This window comes from Schistocerca americana, chromosome X (genome assembly GCF_021461395.2).
Source record: "Schistocerca americana isolate TAMUIC-IGC-003095 chromosome X, iqSchAmer2.1, whole genome shotgun sequence".
Classification (NCBI taxonomy): Eukaryota; Metazoa; Arthropoda; class Insecta; order Orthoptera; family Acrididae; genus Schistocerca; species Schistocerca americana.
Window position 1 is genome coordinate 114991677 of NC_060130.1, and position 20551 is coordinate 115012227.

Consider the following 20551-nt stretch of genomic DNA (forward strand, 5'->3'; position numbering starts at 1 on the left):
TTCGGCCAAAGCTTGTACCAGAGTCAGCGCCCATCGTAACTGTTGAATACAACAGAATAATCAATTTAGTTTGGTACAAACAAGTATCCGTACACAAAGAATTCGCATGTTCATGGCAGTGGTGACCCGTTTTTAACGTATTACTGCGTAGTATATCAGAGACTCGCTTAATGAGAATTACGTATAGCTGATTATTGATTGCAGTAACTACCTCTTTCATAAGCCCAGTTCTGTCAGACAGTGACAATATTTTCTAAAACTAGCCGTGAACATATTGTGACAATGTAGAAGACAGTGTAGAAACATTAACCACGCTGTCCAGCAATTGGTTAACTATGTAATTCATCACCAGCCATGACGTAGTTTAATACCTTAATTTCCATTGCTGCTGTTCATATGAAGCAAACTAATCCAGGCGACTGAATAGTGAAAAATATAATTACACCCTTTAAATATGAGAAATGTGCAAGCTTTGCTGATACAGTAGTCAGAAGAGAACACAGAACATCCCACTGCAAGGTCAGTTTTATTATACAGTTCATAATTTAATGAACTGATAAGATTAATAAACCCAAATGAGCTAAAATCGTTAGGGTAATCAATACGATTTATTAAGATCGTGGAGGAAAATTATATTCCTTTAAAAAGAACAAGAAACTGAGTTGAGAATACAAAAATCAGTATTTCAATTCTAAAAACAAGATACCTCAACTTTAAGCAGATATGTTTCTCAGCAAATGCAAGATAACAAAAGGAATGTATCAACCAAGCATATTATGCCTACATTTAAAGCTCATACTACACATTCCAAAATAATCAGCCATAAAATCAATGTTTTAAATAAACTTATTGGTTAATTGCATTGCCCCTATGCTTCGCACTAATGAAGCTACCTACATTATCTCCATAACTTAGCTGTCTTAAAACACATTCAGTATCGAACCAAAATAATATGTGAAACATGTCTTCTAAAATCGAGGTTCAATTTTTTCAATTTTAAAACAACCCTTTTTCATAGCTGCTTGTAATAATAAGTGACAGGTACACTCTTAAAGCGATCTCGAAATTATGAAAACACTTCAGACGTTTCATGGTTCCTGTATTGGATGAAATGGCATAAACAAGAAATAGGCTTTTCGCAAAATGTCAAATTGCAAAAATTCAAACATTCTTTTAAAAGGTTTTGCTGTTTTGCCAACTGAAATGACACGCTTTTGACTGGGAGTCAGTCTGAATTTGAATCGAGACAGAGCAAAGTTTAAGAGGTGAATGTTAACTGAATTATCAGCTGTCCACTCATAAGAAAAGCCCTCAGCCGAAAAAGTCCATAAAAAGAAATTACGTCCACCTCTCCACAGCGCAGTATTAAAAGATATCTTTTTTACGTTAAATGTTCGTGGAGGGTGTCCCTACGTTGCGTCTGAATACGGTCGTGAGTATAGGCACGTTACAGAAGAAAAAAATTTAAAATAATACATTATTGTAGAACGTTCGTGATCTCGCATATTACAATGTATAGTACAAAATTACTATTGTTGATCTGTAACAGAATGAAATCTTAAAATCGCAGAACATGCAGAATAATTGACACAACAGACTACTCACTTTCTGCGGGACGTGTCAGCCGGATTCCACACCACGCTGACAGCGACCGCGTCTCAGAAAGATTATTGTTACTGTAATCAGTATTGAACAAATTAAATACAGGAAGCAATTCAGCGCGTGCATAGCTGAAAAAAATTAAGAATAAAGACATGAGTGAAAGATAAGAAAATACGTATCCCTTGTGGAACACATGTGTCATAGACATTATTCTGAGCTCACGTAAAACATGCCTCAAATAGATAGTATACACTTAACGAAAAGTAGTACCTGTTTTGTTTTGCGGTTAGGAGTGGGGTCCGCCATGGCCGACACTTGCCACGGGATATTTGTGATGACAGGCTAATCGATCAGACTGCAGTGTCGATTCTTCCGCGCAGCGGCGCTCCGTAGTCGACGCTGCGGCACGTGTTGTCAACAGCGAACTCGCGCGCAGACCGGGTGGCCCACAGCGTCCCTCAGTCTCCGGCCGTGTCTGTGCGAAGGAGCTGCTCACCCTCGCATCGCGGTAAGGTGGCTATTCTCTCTGTCAGTCTGCTCGAGATATGCACAGCGCTGGGGCGCGCGAGTAGAAATTAGCTCGATACGCACTGGCTGCGCACTCAGAACATTTGTGGCAGACGGGGTAGCGACTTCGGTTGCTGCCTCTAGCGCGTTCAGTTCGAGGCGAACATTCTACTGTACTTCAAACGAAGGAAGAAATAGTCTGTGCGAACGCACGCGGTGGCGCCATGTTGGAGTCCTTATTGATTGTACCCTCGCAGTTGCTTGCAGAGAACCCCGCCCGTAGCGCTGCTGTCATTAACGTTGTAATAGCTGGCTGGGACGCGCTTCTGTTCCCACGTAGGAACGAATCATTGATGAGGACTAAAAGAGAATTTTTCTTGATGTAATAGTTTCTTCGTCTAACTGACTACGTCACTGCACATTCCCCCCCCCCCCCCCCCCCCGCGTCTCGCCACCCCTCTCTCTCTCTCTCTCTCTCTCTCTCTCTCTCTCTCTCTCTCTGTCTGGGTGGGTGTGTGTGTGTGTGTGTGTGTGTGTGTGTGTGTGTGCGCGCGCGGACACGTGAGTTTGCGCATTGTCTACACCATCTTGCTGGCGGGAAGTCAAACTCGCGCTGTTTGAGGATGCGTGCACGTTTACGTTGCGTACATGCATTTGCATCTGTTGTAGGCGGGTGGCTGTGATGATGGTTGCGGCGAGGAGGGGGAACAGAAGAAGGGAAGTAACTGTTGATGGTTCAAATGGCTCTGAGCACTATGGGACTCAACTGCTGAGGTCATTAGTCCCCTAGAACTTAGAACTAGTTAAACCTAACTAACCTAAGGACATCACAAACATCCATGCCCGAGGCAGGATTCGAACCTGCGACCGTAGCGGTCTTGCGGTTCCAGACTGCAGCGCCTTTAACCGCACGGCCACTTCGGCCGGCAGTAACTGTTGACACTCCTTTATTTACATAGGGTAAGTCAGAAGGAAAGGTACGTGCTTTGAGGGGTGACAGTAATCGTGATTCTGAAGAAAAAACGTCCGACATACAGCTGTTTGAAATTCACGTACGTCTGTCGCATGTTCCTCTTCACCAGTGCTCACTTGTGAGTACAACGAAAGCGACATCACGTTTACGCAGTGATGTCTTTACTGACCATTTCAGGGCACACCATACTTGCGCATGGTGGGGTTCGAGTTTTACATGCACGTGCTCAATTGAAGGGCCGTGCGAATGAGCTCACTGTCAGATAAACAACACAGCAGCTATCTACGAAAGCTGGAAAAATCACTGCAGTTGACGGTGGGGTTTTTGGAAATCTTTTGTGAGGAAATGCACGCTGTTAAACAGAAAATTAGATCACAATGTTTCGTTTACTATAACTTGCATTTGCTCTGTTCCCCAACGTTTACGTTAGTTTACTCGGAAACTGTTAAGGTCAGGACATGTGTTCATATGACGTTGCTTGTCGGTTACACGTTGGGCCATTACTTTGGGGATGTAGCTACATCAGCTGCAACGAATGTAGGGATGACAGTGCTACGGCCTATTCCTTCAGTGGTTCAAATGGCTCTAAGCATTATGGGACTTAACATCAGAGGTCATCAGTCCCATAGAACTTAGAACTACTTAAACCTAACTAACCTAAGGACATCACATACATCCATGCCCGAGGCAGGATTCGAACCTGCGACCGTAGCGGTCACGCAGTTCCAGACTGAAGTGCCTAGAACCACTCGGCCACAGCGGCCGGCTCTGGGATTCGCTGCCGGATTATAATAAGTGGGTGTAGCCCACTACGAAATTCAAAGGTAATGGTCAGGGGTGCTAAATGGGACCGCTCGGAAGAAACACATCGTAGTTCTCACGAAAATCTGTCGGGTACGTTTATAGAGCCTGTAATCAAAGAAGAGTACCACCCTTATGTTTCCATCATCATGTTTCCATCATCGTGTCTGTAGCTTTCGAATCACGACAATAAGATAAGAGACCCTGGGACACGTACAGAGGCATGTAGACGAGTCTTTTCTCCATCGCTCAATATACAGATGGTATAGGATATAAAATACGAATACCCTCCGTCATCGCTGTACACTGGTTTGCGGAATATGTACACCGGTGGAAAAAAATCGCTGCACCAAGGAGGAGTTTGCGACATAAACGGAAGTTGGTGGGCGTGTTTCTACATCTGAAATTTGATGTCTATTCAGATTTCGTGGCAGTCGCATAAGAGTGGCGCTAGTAGCTAGGTTCGCTTTAAATACACGCTGCAACAGTCGTGACCGTTAGTTACCTTCGAGATTGGACGTAGTGAGTTGATGTTAAGTCAAGAATGCCTTTCAGGGCACACATACGCCACTATCACCACCTCACTGACTTTGAACGCGGTTGTGTAGTAGGGATAAGAGAAGCTAGATGTTCCTTCTGCAATATTGCAGAAACACTTGGCAGGAATGTAGCCACTGTACATGATTGCTGACAGCGGTGTTCAGGAGAATGTACGGTCGCAAGAGAACCGGACTCCGGACGGCCAAGTGGCACTTCCGAGAGGGAAGACCATCGTGTTCGGCTTGTGGCTCTGGCGCGTCGTACTGCACCTGCAGCAGCGGTTGGCACCACAGTGACACTAAGAAATGTTATAAATCGGTTATTTCAAGGACAGCTCCGAGCTAGACGCCCTGTAGCACGCACTCCTCTGACCCTAAACCAACGCCATCTGCGACTTCAGCGGGGTCAAGCGGCCGCGCGGGATTAGCCGAGCGGTCTAGGGCGCTGCGGTCATGGACTGTGCGACCGGTACCGGCGGAGGTTCGAGTCCTCCCTCGGGCATGGGTGTGTGTGTTTGTCCTTAGGATAATTTAGATTAAGTAGTGTGTGAGCTTAGGGACTGATGACCTTAGCAGTTAAGTCCCATAAGATTTCACACAAAATTTGAACATTTTTGGGGTCAAGCGAGAGGTCACTGGAGGGCAGGGTGAAGGTCTGTTGTGGTTTCTGATGAAAGCTGGTTCTGCCTCGGTGCCAGTGATAACCGTGTGTTGATTAGGGGGCGGTCTGCTGAGGACCTACAACCAGCCTGTCTACGTACTGACACACTGGAACTACACCTGGAGTTATCGTACGACAGCAGGAGCACTCGCGTGGTTTTCCCACACACTCTGACTGCAAAACTATACGTCAATCTGTTGACTCGACCTGTTGTGTTGCCATTCATGATCAGTTTCGAAATGTTGTAAATTTGTGGTACGTTCCTTTGGGACCAAACTGCTGAGGTCATCGGTCCCTAGGCTTACGCACTACTTAATCTAACTTAAACTAACTTACACTAAGGATAACACACACGCCCATGCCCAAGGGAGGACTCGAACCTGCGACGGGAGGACGGGAGGTGCAGCGTGAACCTTGGCAAGGCGCCTCAGACGGCGCAGCTACCCCGCGCGGCCCATGATCAGTTTCTAGGGTATGTTTTCCAACAGGATAACTCAACATGCTCTACAGAATGTCGACAAGTTGCCTTGGTCTGCTCTAACACCAGATATGTCTCCAATCGAGCACATATGGGACATCATCGGACGACAACTCCTGCACCATTCAGAAACAGCATTAATCGTTCCTGTACTGACCGACCAACAGGCATGGGACTCCATCCTACAAACTGACATGCGGCACCTGTGCAACACAATGCATGCATGTTTGCATGCTTGCATTCAACATTCTCGCAGTTACACCGGTTATTGTCGTACCAGCATTTCACATTTGCAAAGGCTTATTACATGCTTACACTAACCTGTGGTACTGTAATGTCAATCACTTAAATATGTTAGCTAGACACATGTATTCCAGAAAAATGGTTCAAATGGCTCTGAGCGCTATGCGACTTAACTTCTGAGGTCATCAGTCGCCTAGAACTTAGAACTAATTAAACCTAACTAACCTAAGGACATCACACACATCCATGCCCGAGGCAGGATTCGAACCCGTGACCGTAGCGGTAGCTCGTTTCCAGACTGTAGCGCCTAGAACTGCACGGCCACGCTGGCCGGCTGTACTCCAGAAATTTCGTTACTCTACACTAATCATTTTCTGATACTGCGATTTTTTTTCGTCAGTGTATGTACATGCGTACCTAAAAGAACTTATACAAACACTTGTACACTGAGGTGACAAAAGTCATGGGATACCTCCTAATAATGTGTCGGACCTCTTTTACCCGGCGTACAGCAGCAACTCCACGTGGCATGGATTCAAAACGTAGCTGGAAGTCCCCTGCAGAAATAATGGGCCATTCTGTCTCTATAGCCGCCCATAATAGCGAAAGTGTTGCCGGTGCACGATTTTGTGCACGAACTAATCTATCCATATGTCCCATAAATTTTCGATGGGATTCAAGTCAGGCGATCTGGATGGCCAAATCATTCGCTCGAATCATCCAAAATGTTCTTCAAACTAATCGCGAACAATTATGGCCCGGTTACATGGCGCTTTGTCATCCACAAAAACTCCATCGTTGTTGGCTGCAAATGGTCTGCAAGTAGCCGAACGTAACCATTTGCAGTCAGCGATCGGTCCAGTTGGCCCAGAGGACGCAGTCCATTCCACATCAACACAGCCCACACCATTATGGAGCCACCACCAGCTTGAGAAGTGCCTTGTTGACAACTTGGATCCACGGATTCGTGAGGTCTGCGTCACACTCGAACCCTACCGCCAGCTCTTACCAGCAGAAATCGGGACTCATCTGATCAGGCTACGGTTTTCCAGTCGACCAGGGTTCAACCGACATTGTCTCGAGCCCAAAAGAGACGTTGCAGGCGTTGTTGTGCTGTTAGCAAAGGCACTTGCGTCGGTCCTCTGCAGCCATCGCCCATTAACACCAAATTTCGCTGCACTTTCCTAACGCATACGTTCGTCGTACGTTCCACACTGATATCTGTGATTATTTCGTGCAGTGTTGCTTGTATGTCAGCACTGACAACTTTACGCAAACGCTTGTGCTCCCTGTCGTTAGGTGAAGACTGGCAACTACGGTGTCCGTGGTCAGAGGTAATGCCTGGAACTTGGAATTCTAGGCACACTCTTGACACCGTGGATCGATGAGCACTGGATTCCCTAACGACTTCCGTAATGGAATTTCCGTGCATCCAGCTCCAACTACTATTACGCGTTCACAGTCTGTTAATTCCCGTCGTGCGGCCATAACCACGCCGGAAACCTTTACACATGAATCGCTGGAGTTCAAATGACAGATCTGCCAATGCACTGCCTTTTTATATCTTGTCCACGCGACAGTACCGTCATCTGAGTGTGTGGATATCGCTATCCCGTGACTTACGTCACCTCAGTGTACTTCCAGTTATTAATCACAGCGAAGCTGACGTGCTAAGGAGTTTCGCGGGAAGGCTCGCGGCTCCTCTAACTCCGTATGAACGCCTGTGTTCTATATACTGTATCTGTGACGTTCGACTCTTCGATCATATTTGACCATCACAGGCACAGCAGTCCTGGCTGTGGGCAGACAAGTGCCGTTGTTTCCATACGCTCTCTCCCCTTCGTTGTCTTATCGACGTACACTGTCCCTTATATCTCTCATCGACCTTAACGCTTTTGGCTGAAGAAAGAAAGTCTTCGTTGCTCAAAAGCGTGCTGTAACAATAATATGTGGTGCTTATGCACGATTATCTAGTACCCATCTGTCTAATGAGTTGTGCATTCTGACTACTGCTTCATAGTATAATTTTTCCCCTCATGGAGTTTGTTGTAAATAATCCACTACATTTGGAAAGGAACAATGATATAGATAATTACAATACCACAAGGAAAAATGACCTTTATTACTCCACATAAGGTTGTCTTTGGCACAAAAAGCGGTGCACAATGTTGCAACAAAAATTTGATCATTTACCCAATGATATAAAATGTGTGACAGACAGCAAAGTAAAATTTGAAAACAAACTGAAAAAGTTTCTCCTTGACAACTCCTTCAATTCCGTAGAAATATTTCTGTTGTAGTGGTGTGTAAAGGATGGTAGATAGGAATTACTAACTTACATATGTATAATAAAAAAGAAGGTTACAAATGTTCAGCTTGTAACCGTATTTACACATTAATTTGGGATGTGATTGTAAAATGACTCGTTTCACTTCATTTAGGTCAACTCGCGAAAAATATCCATGGAACATAAAACTAACTAACTCTCTGTCTGACTCTGAACAATATGTCAAAGCCACCCGTTCCCATCACATCAAAATCCTTTCTGTCCCCTTCACCGCTCAGCCACTTTCTCGAAGTTTCATCCATCTTCAGTTTCAAAAGACAGTTAATGACATATCTACCGAAGCAACAGTAATGACTACCATTCTTCCTCTAAGTATTCATTGCCCCTCCATATCTTCTTTCCTACCAGATCTTCCCTATTTCCAGACGTTCTTAGCTGGTGCAGTCTTCTTAAATATCCCTTCCCAGAACTCTCTATATCAGAAAATACCTATTTTGTGCACCTATAAATACTTTTTATATCTGCCACAATCACTATTTTGTACCCCTATAATTATTTATCTGTCACTAATATTATTAATAATAATAATATCATTATTATTGGAAGCAGCAATAGCAGGAATACTGCCAGTATTAACTATATTAACTCTTAATCAGTACTATGTTTTCATATTGTCTCTACAGACACTCAGATCATTTTATTACTATTTGTCACATTAAAATTATTGTTATTTCTTAGATAACAATGATGTAAAAAGGTGTTGTATGTGTGAAAGCCTTGTCCGATGTAAGAGAGTGCTCGAAGGCCTTAATGTGAAGAAGTTAAATAAATGAAAATAAATATTTCTCTATAAGATATTGAGGTTAATTAATTTTTTCGGCTCATCTCGAAGTGAGAACTCGGTTAAATTTAAGAGGAAGTTATTTAAAATACATAAAATAACTCTGCAGGTCCAACAAGTTATATGCGGAACATGTCTTAGTTCTCGTATATTGATTTTCATGGTACAGTTGCTAATACGTAATGTTGTTCTGGTCACAAAATAGAGTGTATGCATGAGCCAGACTGACTGTGGTTTACGCCTAAGTTTTTCAGCATCAGAAACAACAGTGTCCTTCAGTCTGCATTTATCACTTTCTCCTTCTTTACCGCGACATCTGAATGTGGAATGTGTAGCAGAGGCACTGGCCCAAACATGTTTCTCTTATCAATAGTGGAAACGTAATCTAAAAAAAAAGTGATAATTACGTGAACTACGAAATTATGCGGAAGGACGGAGATACTACAAATCCTCTAAAGATCTGCTTTCCTTTTAATATCTTATAATATATTACAAATGAATCATTCCTTGTTTGAAGGTTTGTGCTACGAGTGAGACCTGTGGGTACTGATGGAAAGGTGGCCTTCACGAACTTTGCGAACCGCCTCTAACGACCTCCATGTCCACATGGACATAGACGTTTTCTGTAGAAAACAGTACACCCTTCCTTTTGCTGGCAAAGCGTTTTCCGCAAACCCACAAAGGTCGAACTGAGTGGCAAACTTAACTCTTACAACCTTCTGAAAGCTGCAGGAAACAATGAGCAGAATATCAAATGAGAACATTGCCAAAAATTTGGCGTTTTACTATAGCTCATGAAATTGAACGTTTTTTGTATATTTCGCCAATTCTGTGATTTCATTAAAAGAGTGTTCCTGCCGCTGATAACTTGTACAATAACTAAAACAAGATACATAAATTTTGTGAGATTATTAATATATAAAAATTAAATTTTAAAAATTTTTGTGGGAAGAAATTATTCCTTGCACATCCTATTTTAAGTAATCACCTGTTTATTTTTATTTTTTATAGACCATTACGATCTTTAGTGGGAAATAATCTTTTCAATAGTTATAAAGGAGTATATTTGCTTTTTTCTGGCCACTATGTTCCTGCCACATTGTCAGCTGACCACCAGAATTTCCTCAAATAAATCTTTTCCTTGCCGAGGAAGTGGAAAATACTGACCAGAATTACCTCGTCCTCATTGATTGTTTGCGGGGACGCATCTGAAAACGTATATTAATCGTGTCCTACAACTAGCGATTAAATGATAAAAAGATTTTAGGAAATGTGGTTGTCACCAACAGCTGCAGAAACATTTCGGCGTATCCAAAGCATACGAACACAGAGCACTAATGTGCTTGTGTCCAAGCAAAAAGTATTTGAACAGTAGTTACAGTAAATTGAAAATTAGCAGTTTTGTCCTGTTTTAATGATTTCTATTTTACATGATCATTATTTACGACGAAAAAAGTTTAAAACTTTTACTTTTAAACAGCAAAATAATAGTTATTTAAAGCGGAATGTGTAAGAAAATTTCTTCTGACTACCGACATTAAAAATACTCATTTTTAAACATCTGCTACGCTACAAAAGTCTGATTCTTTATTTATGGTTGTTTGCAGACTATCAATCAAATAGGGATCAATGATGCGATTCCTGACAATAGCACACCACACGTTGACGGATCAACTCGTTATCAGATTAGTGTGGACTGAAATACTGACATGGCTAGTCTAGTTGGGCTATTTGTAGGGCAAGCGATAATGACGATTTGACTTACGTCTTACAGCACTAATAATAGCCACACAATGGTTGAAATCTAGCTATATCTGCAATAAACAGGTTATTAGCGATTGATTCTTGTACAGTTCTCAATTTTATCAACTTTTATCAGCTAGCGTGGATTTTCAGTTTATCAGTAGTGCATACTGTGAACGCTGATTGCCTACGATTTGTAAACTAGACTTCATCCGTAAGCAAAATCTTGAGTGGAAACGTCTCTTCACTTTGTAGTATTCGTGGGCACCATTCGGAACATAGTAATCGATTCTTAAAGTCATTGCCGTAAGTCTGTTGATAGAGCGAAATATGGAGAGTATGAATGTACTATTGTCCTTTTTTTTATCTCATTTTGTTCGCTTTCGTTCGTTGCATCTGCTCGGGGCGGACGTCGTAAGACATCCGTTTAAGTTCATTGTTGATCGATTAACTCAGTTTTTTTTATTACAGAGGGCAGCTAATCCTCTGACCGAACACGCTGAGCTACCGTGCCGGTAGATTGTCAGACTGATCGCACTCGCCATTCAAACAGCCCCGTCGGAACATCTGTTGCGTTGCGGTTGCTAGCATGTTGGTTTCATATCTCTCATCAGTTCTTTTTTTTTTCGCAATACCAGTTTCTTGGAATTTTTTTAATAATATGTGCAAAGATGGATCGTCAGGTTTGACACTATGAGGATACTTTTCAGAAAACAAAACCTCTCTGCTGCTCCAACAGTTTGGCGTCATTCGCCATATTCGAAAGTCATATTTCCTCTTTCGAACTTCGTATACATTGCGAAAGTCTGAATAGCTTCACGAGCGACCTGTCTTATCGCTACAGCAGCAGAGCACAAACTGTTTCACGGGTATATATTTATTCAAGTCTGCTGGACGGAAAACCCCTCTCCCAAATCAACCAACCAACAAATCTGCTATTAGAATAAGTTTTTTTTTTTTTTTTTTTTTTTTTTTTTTGAAGGTAGGAGATGAGGTACTGGCAGAAGTAAAGCTCTAAGGAGGACGGGACATGAGTCGTGCTTGTGTAGCTAAGTTGCTACAGCACTTGCCAGCGAAAGGCAAAGGTCCCGAGTTCGAGTCTTGGTCTGGCACACAGTTTTAATCTGCCAGGAAGTTTCAATTTGCTATTAGTACGTCTTCTCCTTCCCCCTCTACCTGTCCATCTCCACCTCCCCCTTACTCTGTCCACGTGCTCCTCTCCACTCTCTCTGTCCATCTGCTCCTTCCCCCTCTACCTGTCCGTCTCCACCTCCCCTTACTCTGTCCCCGTGCTCCTCTCCACTCTCTCTGTCCGTCTGCTCCTTCCCCCTCTACCTGTCCGTCTCCACCTCCCTCTTACTCTGTCCATGTGCTCCTCTCCGCTCTCTCTGTCCATCTGCTCCTTCCCCCTCTACCAGTCCATCTCCGCCTACCCTTACTCTGTCCATGTGCTCCTCCCCAGTCTCTCTGTCCATCAGCTCCTTCCCCCTCTACCTTCCATCTCCGCCTCCCCCTCACTTTGTCCACGTGTTCCTCTCCACTCTCTCTGTCCATCTGTTCCTTCCCCCTCTACCTGTCCATCTCCACCTCCGCCTTACTCTCTCCACGTGCTCCTCTCCACTCTCTCTGTCCATCTCCTAGCTTCCCCCTCTACCTGTCCATCTCCGCCTCCCCCTTACTCTGTCCACGTGCTCCTCTCCACACTCTCTGTCCATCTGCTCCTTCCACCTCTACCTATCCGTCTCCGCCTCCCCCTTACTCTGCCCACGTGCACCACTCCACTCTCTCTCTGTCCATCTGCTCCTTCCCCCTCTACCTGTCCGACTCCGCCTCCCCCTTACTCTGTCCACGTGCTCCTCTCCACTCTCTCTGTCCATCTGCTCCTTCCCCTTCTACCTGTCCATCCCCGCCTCCCCATTACTCTGTCCACGTGCTCCTCTCCACTCTCTCTGTCCATCTCCTAGCTTCCCCCTCTACCTGTCCATCTCCGCCTCCCCCTTACTCTGTCCACGTGCTCCTCTCCACACTCTCTGTCCATCTGCTCCTTCCACCTCTACCTATCCGTCTCCGCCTCCCCCTTACTCTGCCCACGTGCACCGCTCCACTCTCTCTCTGTCCATCTGCTCCTTCCCCCTCTACCTGTCCGACTCCGCCTCCCCCTTACTCTGTCCATGTGCTCCTCTCCACTCTCTCTGTCCATCTGCTCCTTCCCCTTCTACCTGTCCGTCCCCGCCTCCCCATTACTCTGTCCACGTGCTCCTCTCCACTCTCTCTGTCCATCTGCTCCTTCCCCCTCTACCTGTCCGTCTCCGCCTCCCCCTTACTCTGCCCATGTGCTCCTCTCCACCTTCTCTGTCCATCTGCTCCTTCCCCCTCTACCTGTCCATCTCCGCCTCCCCCTTGCTCTGTCCACGTGCTCCTCTCCACTCTCTCTGTCCATCTGATCCTTTCCCCTCTACCTGTCCGTCTCCACCTCCCCCTTACTCTGTCCATGTGCTCCTCTCCACTCTCTCTGTCCATCTGCTTCCCCTCTACCTGTCCGTCTCCGCCTCCCCCTTACTCTGTCCACGTGCTCCTCTCCACTCTCTCTGTCCATCTGCTCCTTCCCCCTCTACCTGTCCGTCTCCGCCTCCCCCTTACTCTGTCCACGTGCTCCTCTCCACTCTCTCTGTCCATCTCCTAGCTTCCCCCTCTACCTGTCCATCTCCGCCTCCCCCTCACTCTGTCCACGTGCTCCTCTCCACTCTCTCTGTCCATCTGCTCCTTCCCCCTCTACCTGTCCATCTCTGCCTCACCCTTACTCTGTCCACGTACTCCTCTCCATGCTCTCTGTCCATCTGCTCCTTCCCCCTCTACCTGTCCGACTCTGCCTCCCCCTTACTCTGTCCACGTGCTCCCCTCCACTCTCTCTGTCCATCTGCTCCTTCCCCCTCTACTTGTCCGTCTCCGCCTCCCCCTTACTCTGTCCACGTGCTCCTCTCCTCTCTCTCTGTCCATCTGCTCCTTCCCCCTCCACCTGTCCGTCTCCGCCTCGCCCTTACTCTGTCCAGGTGCTCCTCTCCACTTTCTGTGTCCACCTGCTCCTTCCCCCTCTACCTGTCTGTCTCCGCCTCCCCCTTACTCTGTCCCCGTGCTCCTCTCCACCATCTCTGTCCATCTGCTCCTTCCGCCTTTGTCCATCTCATCCTCTCTTTCTTCTCTGTCATCCCTCTCAATCTCCTCCTCACACCCTCTAAGCCCATCTCATCTGCGACGTCTCTCTGTCCATCTCCTCCCATCCCTCAATCTGTCCATCTCTTGCTCCCCATCTCTCTGTCCATATTTCCTCCACCTATCTCCCTGCCCATCTCCTACTCTTTCCTTTGTCTGTTCGTTTGCTCCTCCCCTCTCTTCCTCTGTCTCCTTCACGCCCCCCCCCCCTCTGTGCATCTCCTCCACAACCACTCTCTTCCCATTTGCCCTTCTTCCCTTTCTCTGTCTAATTCTCTGTCCCTGTCTCTCTGTCCATCCTTTCCTACCCTTTCTCTGTCTGTCCATCTTCTCGTCCCTCTACTCTGTAAACATTATCACTCTCACACGAACGGGAAGTCGCTCGTTCTTATCACCACAGTATTTGTTTCAAGAACTTAAGACTGTCTGTGTACCAAATTTGGTCGAAATTGATCCAGGAGTTTACGAAGAGCTTTTTACCTGCGTTTTGCCGCAATACGCACTTGTCACATATATTTAAGACATTACACTCATGTTTGGACACGTACACTACTCGCCATTAAAATTGCTGCACCACGAAGATCACGTGCTATAGACGTGAAATTTAACCGACAGGAAGAGGATGTTGTGATATGCAAAGGATTAGCTTTTCAGATCATTCACACAAGGTTGGCGCCGGTGGCGACACCTACAACGTGCTGACATGAGGAAAGTTTCCAACCGTTTTCTCATACACAAACAGCAGTTGACCGGCGTTGCCTGGTGAGACGTTCTTGTGATCCATCGTGTAAGGATGAGAAATGCGTACCATCGCGTTTCCGACTTTGATAAAGGTCGGATTGTAGCCTATCGCGATTGCAGTTTATTGTATCGCGACATTGCTGCTCGCATTGGTCGAGATCTAATGACTGTTAGTAGAATATGGAATCGGTGGGTTCAGGAGGGTAATACGGAACACCGTGCTGGATCCTAACGGCCTAGTATCACTAGCAGTCGAAATGACAGGCATCTTATCCGCATGGCTGTAACGGATCGTGCACCCACGTCTCGATCTCTGAGTCAACAGATGGGGACGTTTGCAAGACAACAACCATCTGCACGAACAGTTCGATGACGTTGGCAGCAGCATGTCTCGGAGAACATGTCTGCGGCTACCCTTGACGCTGCAACACAGACAGGGGCGCCTGCGGTCGTGTGCTCAACGACGAACCTGGGTGCACGAATGGCAAGACGTCATTTTTTCGGATGAATCCAGGTTCTGTTTACAGCATCATAATGGTCGCATCCGTGTTTGGCGACATAGCGGTGAACGCATATTGGACGCGTGTATTTGTCATCGCCATACTGGCGTATCACCCGGCGTGATGGTATGGGGTGCCATTGGTTACACGTCTCGCTCACCTCTTGTTCGCATTGACAGCACTTTGAACAGTGGACGTTACATTTCAGATGTGTTACGACCCGTGGCTCTACCCTTCATTCGATCCCTGCAAAATCCAACGTTTCGGCAGGATAATGCACAACCGCTTGTTGCCCTGGCCAGCACATTTTCCAGATCTCTCACCAAGTGAAAACGTTTGGTCAATGGTGGCCGAGCAACTGGCTCGTCACAATACGCCAGTCACTACTCTTGATGAACTGTGGTATCGCGTTGAAGCTGCATGGACAGCTGTACCTGTACACGCCATCCAAACTCTGTTTGACTCAATGCCCAAGCGTATCAAGGCCGCTATTATGGCCAGAGGTGGTTGTTCTGGGTTCTGATTTCTCAGGATCTATGCACCCAAATTGCGTGAAAATGTATTCACATGTCAGTTCTAGTATAATATATTTGTCCAATGAATACCAGTTTATCATCTGCATTTATTCTTGGTGTAGCAATTTTAATGGCCAGTAGTGTATTTCGCCTATATCTCTCGCGAATTTCAGTCTGCAGTTTCTTTTTCACGCCGCTCAATTTTATGGTGTCATCTCCTGAACTATGTGCGGTACAATTACATTACTCCTCAGGAACATCCAGTGGTGTATGTAGATACTCCCTACGAAAGGTGTTGCAAATAGAGTTAGTAGTAAAGAAGTAATAAACTAAAGCGACATACATCGTGCGACAATTTTTCCTGCATCTCAGGGTTTAAATGTCATATCTACTCAACTATGAGTCACACAATGATATAATTTTGCAGGTACACTCAGTGGTATGTGAGAATACTGTCTGCAAAATGTGTCGTGAATCCATTTCGTAGTAAATAAGTAATAAATTATAACCTCGTGCCTTATGTGGTACTTTTAGTGCATGAACAGTAGAAAAGTAGTAAGTTTTAAACATGTATCCTTTTATCAATTTGTGGGGGTTATCAGCGAGAAACAAAATTCGTAAAGCTTTGAAATTACGTGTAAAGTTTGTTTCAAGTCGCTAAGTAATGTCATTCTCAAATATTGAATGAACAAAGTCTCAGAATTCACGCGTCGCTGGCTACCCTTCTTTTTCCTACCCACCCCCACTCCTTTGCTACACAGGTGGTTCTTACCCTCACAACGATTCTTTCCAGACAGCAAGTGATACGTGCACCATGTTCGGGTGGAATTGGTCCAATGGTTTAGGAGGAGATGTGGAACGCACATGCATAAATATATACGTACATCCATCTTTATAATATATATGGATCTGTAAAAATTCCACACCTGTTATGTCGGTGTAAAAATGGTTCAAATGCCTCTGAGCACTACGGGGCTTAACATCTGAGGTCATCAGTCCCCTAGACTTACAACTTCTTAAACGTAACTAACCTAAGGACATCACACACATCCATGCCCGACGTAGGATTCGAACTTGCGACCGTAGCAGCAGCGCGGTTCCGGACTGAAGTGCCTAGAACCGCTCGACCACAACGGCCGGCTATGTCGTTGTAGTCTTCCTCGATAGCTCTTGACAGTTCCATGAGAAAAATTATGTCCGAAAGAAGAGACACCACGTGGAATGCACAGCTATAACAGATATGCCAAGGGGTAGATGCCCATCCCCCTTGGGCATCGGGACTCCCAGCAATGGCCATCCTGCCAGGTGGCCTTTGCTGTGGCTGGGTGGCGCCTGTGGAGAGGGCCTCTGGTCAGAGTGGGTGGCATCAGGGTGGATGACATGCGATGAAGCGTAGTCCATTGTGTCTTGCTGGTGGTGAGACACCAGCAGTCTCTAAGCTTTCACGAGCTCAATCCAATGCACAGAAGTGTGGCCCCAAATCGTTCCCCTCCCTGGCCACACCATGGGAGGAATGTCAGGCTTATTCATCAAGGTGCCTTGTATTTTCGAGAGCTGATGGGGAGTCTTTCATGATGATGAAGCCTATGTTTTTTGTTGGGCCTTTAGAGAAGAAGTTTTGGGAGGTGGAGGGATTGTCCAAAATGAGACCTGGATCAGTCTTGATCAAAACAGCATCCTCTGCCCAGTCACGGGCGTTACTTGCTTATGACAAGCTGGGGAATGATTCTGTAACCATCATGCCCCATAAGAGCTTAAATATGGTCCAGGATATCATATTTGACATGGACCTTCTTTTGCAGTCTGACGATGAGCTGCGCGCCAATTTAGAGCAGCGAGGTGTACATTTCGTCCAGCGTGTCGACCTGGGTCCGAGGGATAATCAGGTTGCCACTGGTGCCGTCATCTTGGCCTTAGAGGGTGATACAAGGCCAAGGTGATGGTCTATAGTTGTGATGTAAGGCCCTATATCCCTCACCTGATGTGGTGCTTTAAGTGCTGGAAGTTTGGCCATATGTCTTCCCACTGTACTTCCAGCGTCACATGTCGAGATTGCGGATGCCCCTCACATCCCAATACTCCATGTGCCCCACCTCCTATCTGTGTCAACTGCGGAGAGCACCATTCGCCTTGCTCGCCAGAGTGGAGGATTCTCCAGAAAGAAAGGAAAATCATGGAGTACAAGGCCCTGGACCGACTGACCAACACTGAGGCTAAGAGAAAATTGGAACGCCTGCATCCTGTACGTATGACATCGTTTTATGCCACTGCTACAACAGTTCTTGCCCCATTCATCTCTCAGAGCCGGAAGACTACACCTGCCCCCTTGATGGTGGGGGTCATTTCCCTCCCCGTTGCTCCTGTACCATCTCCTTCGGGAGCAACACCTCCCCAACCATCAGGGACGTCCATCACCACTTCTAAGCAGGAGAAACATAACTCTTCTTCGGCTTTTCTCACTAGGAAGGGGTCCTGTGGGACACTCCATTCCCAGGTTTCTGCTAGTGGGAAAGATGACACCCACCAGTGGCTGAAGAGCTCAAAAGCAGCTGGTCATAGGGCTTCACACTCATCCTCAGTCCCAGAGACTAAGCCAGTGAAGTCCTTCCAGACAGGGAAACCCAAGGAGCAGCGAGAGAAATCCAGAAAGGAGACCCCTAAAACCAAGGAAATTGCGGTGGCAGCCACACCTCTGCTACATACAAGCTCTGTGTCTGAGGAAGGGGTAGAATTTCTGGCGTCCGCTGAGGACCTAGATCTCGCCAGATGGTTCAATTGGCTCTGAGCACTATGGGACGTAACTGCTGAGGTCATCAGTCCCCTAGATTTTAGAGCTACTTAAACCTAACTAACCTAAGGACATCACATACATCCATGCCCGAGGCAGGATTCGAACCTGCGACTGTAGCAGTCGCGCGGTTCCAGACTGTGGCGCCTAGAACCGCTCGGCCACTCTGGCCGGCAGATCTCGCCAGACCCTCAGAAACAATGGATAGAGACTGCTCAGGCAAAAAGTCGGAGGCAGCAGGTGACCCAGAGGCGTAAACTGCCTCTTTGAATGTTCCATGCCTTCCCAGTCTCACGATGACGTCATCCTCCAGTGAAATTGAGGCGGTTTTTTTCACCGCCTGGCTGAGCTACGACAACTGTTAAGCTTTACACCTGCTATCTGCATTGCCCTCCAGGAAATATGGTTCCCGGCAATGCAGACCGCTGCCCTCCATGGCTATAAGGGATATTACAGCAATCGTAGCGACTATAATCGAGTATTAGGTGGAGTTTCACCGCTCTTCAAGTTGTGGCTGTCAGAATAAGGATGACACAGGAAATTACTGTCTCCAATGTATTTCTTCTCCCAGATGGTACAGTACCTCTGAATGTATTAGCTGCACTGATGATCAACTCCCTGATCCTTTCCTACCTTTGGGAGATTTTAACGCCCATAACCCTTCCTGGGGTGGCACCACACCGTGCTTACTGGCCGAGGCAGAGATCTCGAAACTTTACTGTCTCAGTTCGACCTCTGCCTCTTAAATACTGGGGCCACCACACACTTCAGTGTGGCTCAAGGTAGTTACTCAGCCACTGATTTATCAATTTGCAGCCCAGGACTTGTCCCATCTATCCACTGGAGAGCACATGACGACCTGTGTGGCAGTGACCACTTCCCCATCTTCCTGTCACTGCCCCGGTACCACGCCCATGGACGCCTGCCCAGGTGCGCTTTAAGCAAGGCGGAGTGGGAAACTTTCACCTCTGCTGTCACCATTCAATCTCCTCCACACAGGTCCATCGATGTGATGGATGAGCAGGTGACTACAACAAACGTTTCTGCGGTAGAAAACGCGATACCTCACGTAAGGCAGTCCCTTGGTGGTCGCCGAAAGTCGCTGAAGCAATTACGTAGCGTCGGCGAGCTCTACAACGGCATAAGCGGCACCCTTCCCTGAAGCACCTCACAGCCTTTAACCGGCTCCGTGCCCGCATATGCCAGCTTATCAAAAGACGGAAGTAGGAGTGTTGGGAGAGATATGCCTCGACCATTGGGTGCTATACGTCACCTTCCCAAGTCTGGACAAAGATCACATGCGTTTTCGGGTACCAGACCCCAACAGATGTACCATAAATGGCGTGTTATCTACCGACGCAAACGCGATTGCCGAGTACTTTGCTGAGCACTTTGCTCGAGCCTCTGTATTGGAGAATCACCCCCCAGCCTTTCGCACTCTCAAACGGCGTCTGGAAGGGAAAGTCCTCTCATTCACTACACGCCACAGTGAATCCTATAACGTCCCATTTACAGAGTGGGAGCTCTTCAGTGACCTTGCACATTGCCCCGACACAGCTCCTGGGCCTGATCGGATCCACAGCCAGATGATTAAACATCTCTCATCTGACTACAATGATTAAACATCTCTCATCAGACTACAAGCGACATATTCTCATCATCTTCAACCGGATCTGGTGTGATAGCGTCTTTCCATCGCTACGGCGGGAGAGCACCATCGTTCCGGTGCTCAAACCCCGTAAAAACCCGCTTCTTGTCGACAGCTGTCGGCCCATCAGGCTCACCAACGTTCTTTGTAAGCTGCTGTAACGTATGGTGTGTCTGCGGATGGGTTGGATCCTGGAGTCAGTTCGCCTACTGGCTGCTTGTCAGGGCGGCTTCCACCAGGGTCGCTCTACCACTGATAATCACTTGTCTCGCGAGTCTGCCATCCGAACAGCCTTCTCCAGACGCCAACACCTGGTTGCCGTCTTTTTTGACTAATGTAAAGCATAAGGTACGAACTGGCAGCATCATATCCTTGCCACATTGTATTAGTGGGGTCTCCTGGGCCCGCTCCCGTTTTTTATCCAAAACTTCATGTCGCTCCGTACTTTCCGTGTCAAAGTTGGTGCCTTCCATA

The 20551-nt window shown here is 46.5% G+C and overlaps 1 protein-coding gene across 1 annotated transcript in view; it reads left to right on the forward strand.

Annotated features, from left to right (window-relative positions):
* The first annotated feature begins 1987 nt into the window (after positions 1-1987).
* Positions 1988-20551, forward strand: part of LOC124555577 (linear gramicidin synthase subunit D-like) — a 417445-nt gene continuing 398881 nt past the window's right edge. Inside the window, exon 1 of the mRNA XM_047129541.1 lies at positions 1988-2110. The gene's annotated coding sequence lies outside the window, so the exon portion shown is untranslated. The remainder of the gene's footprint in view (positions 2111-20551) is intronic.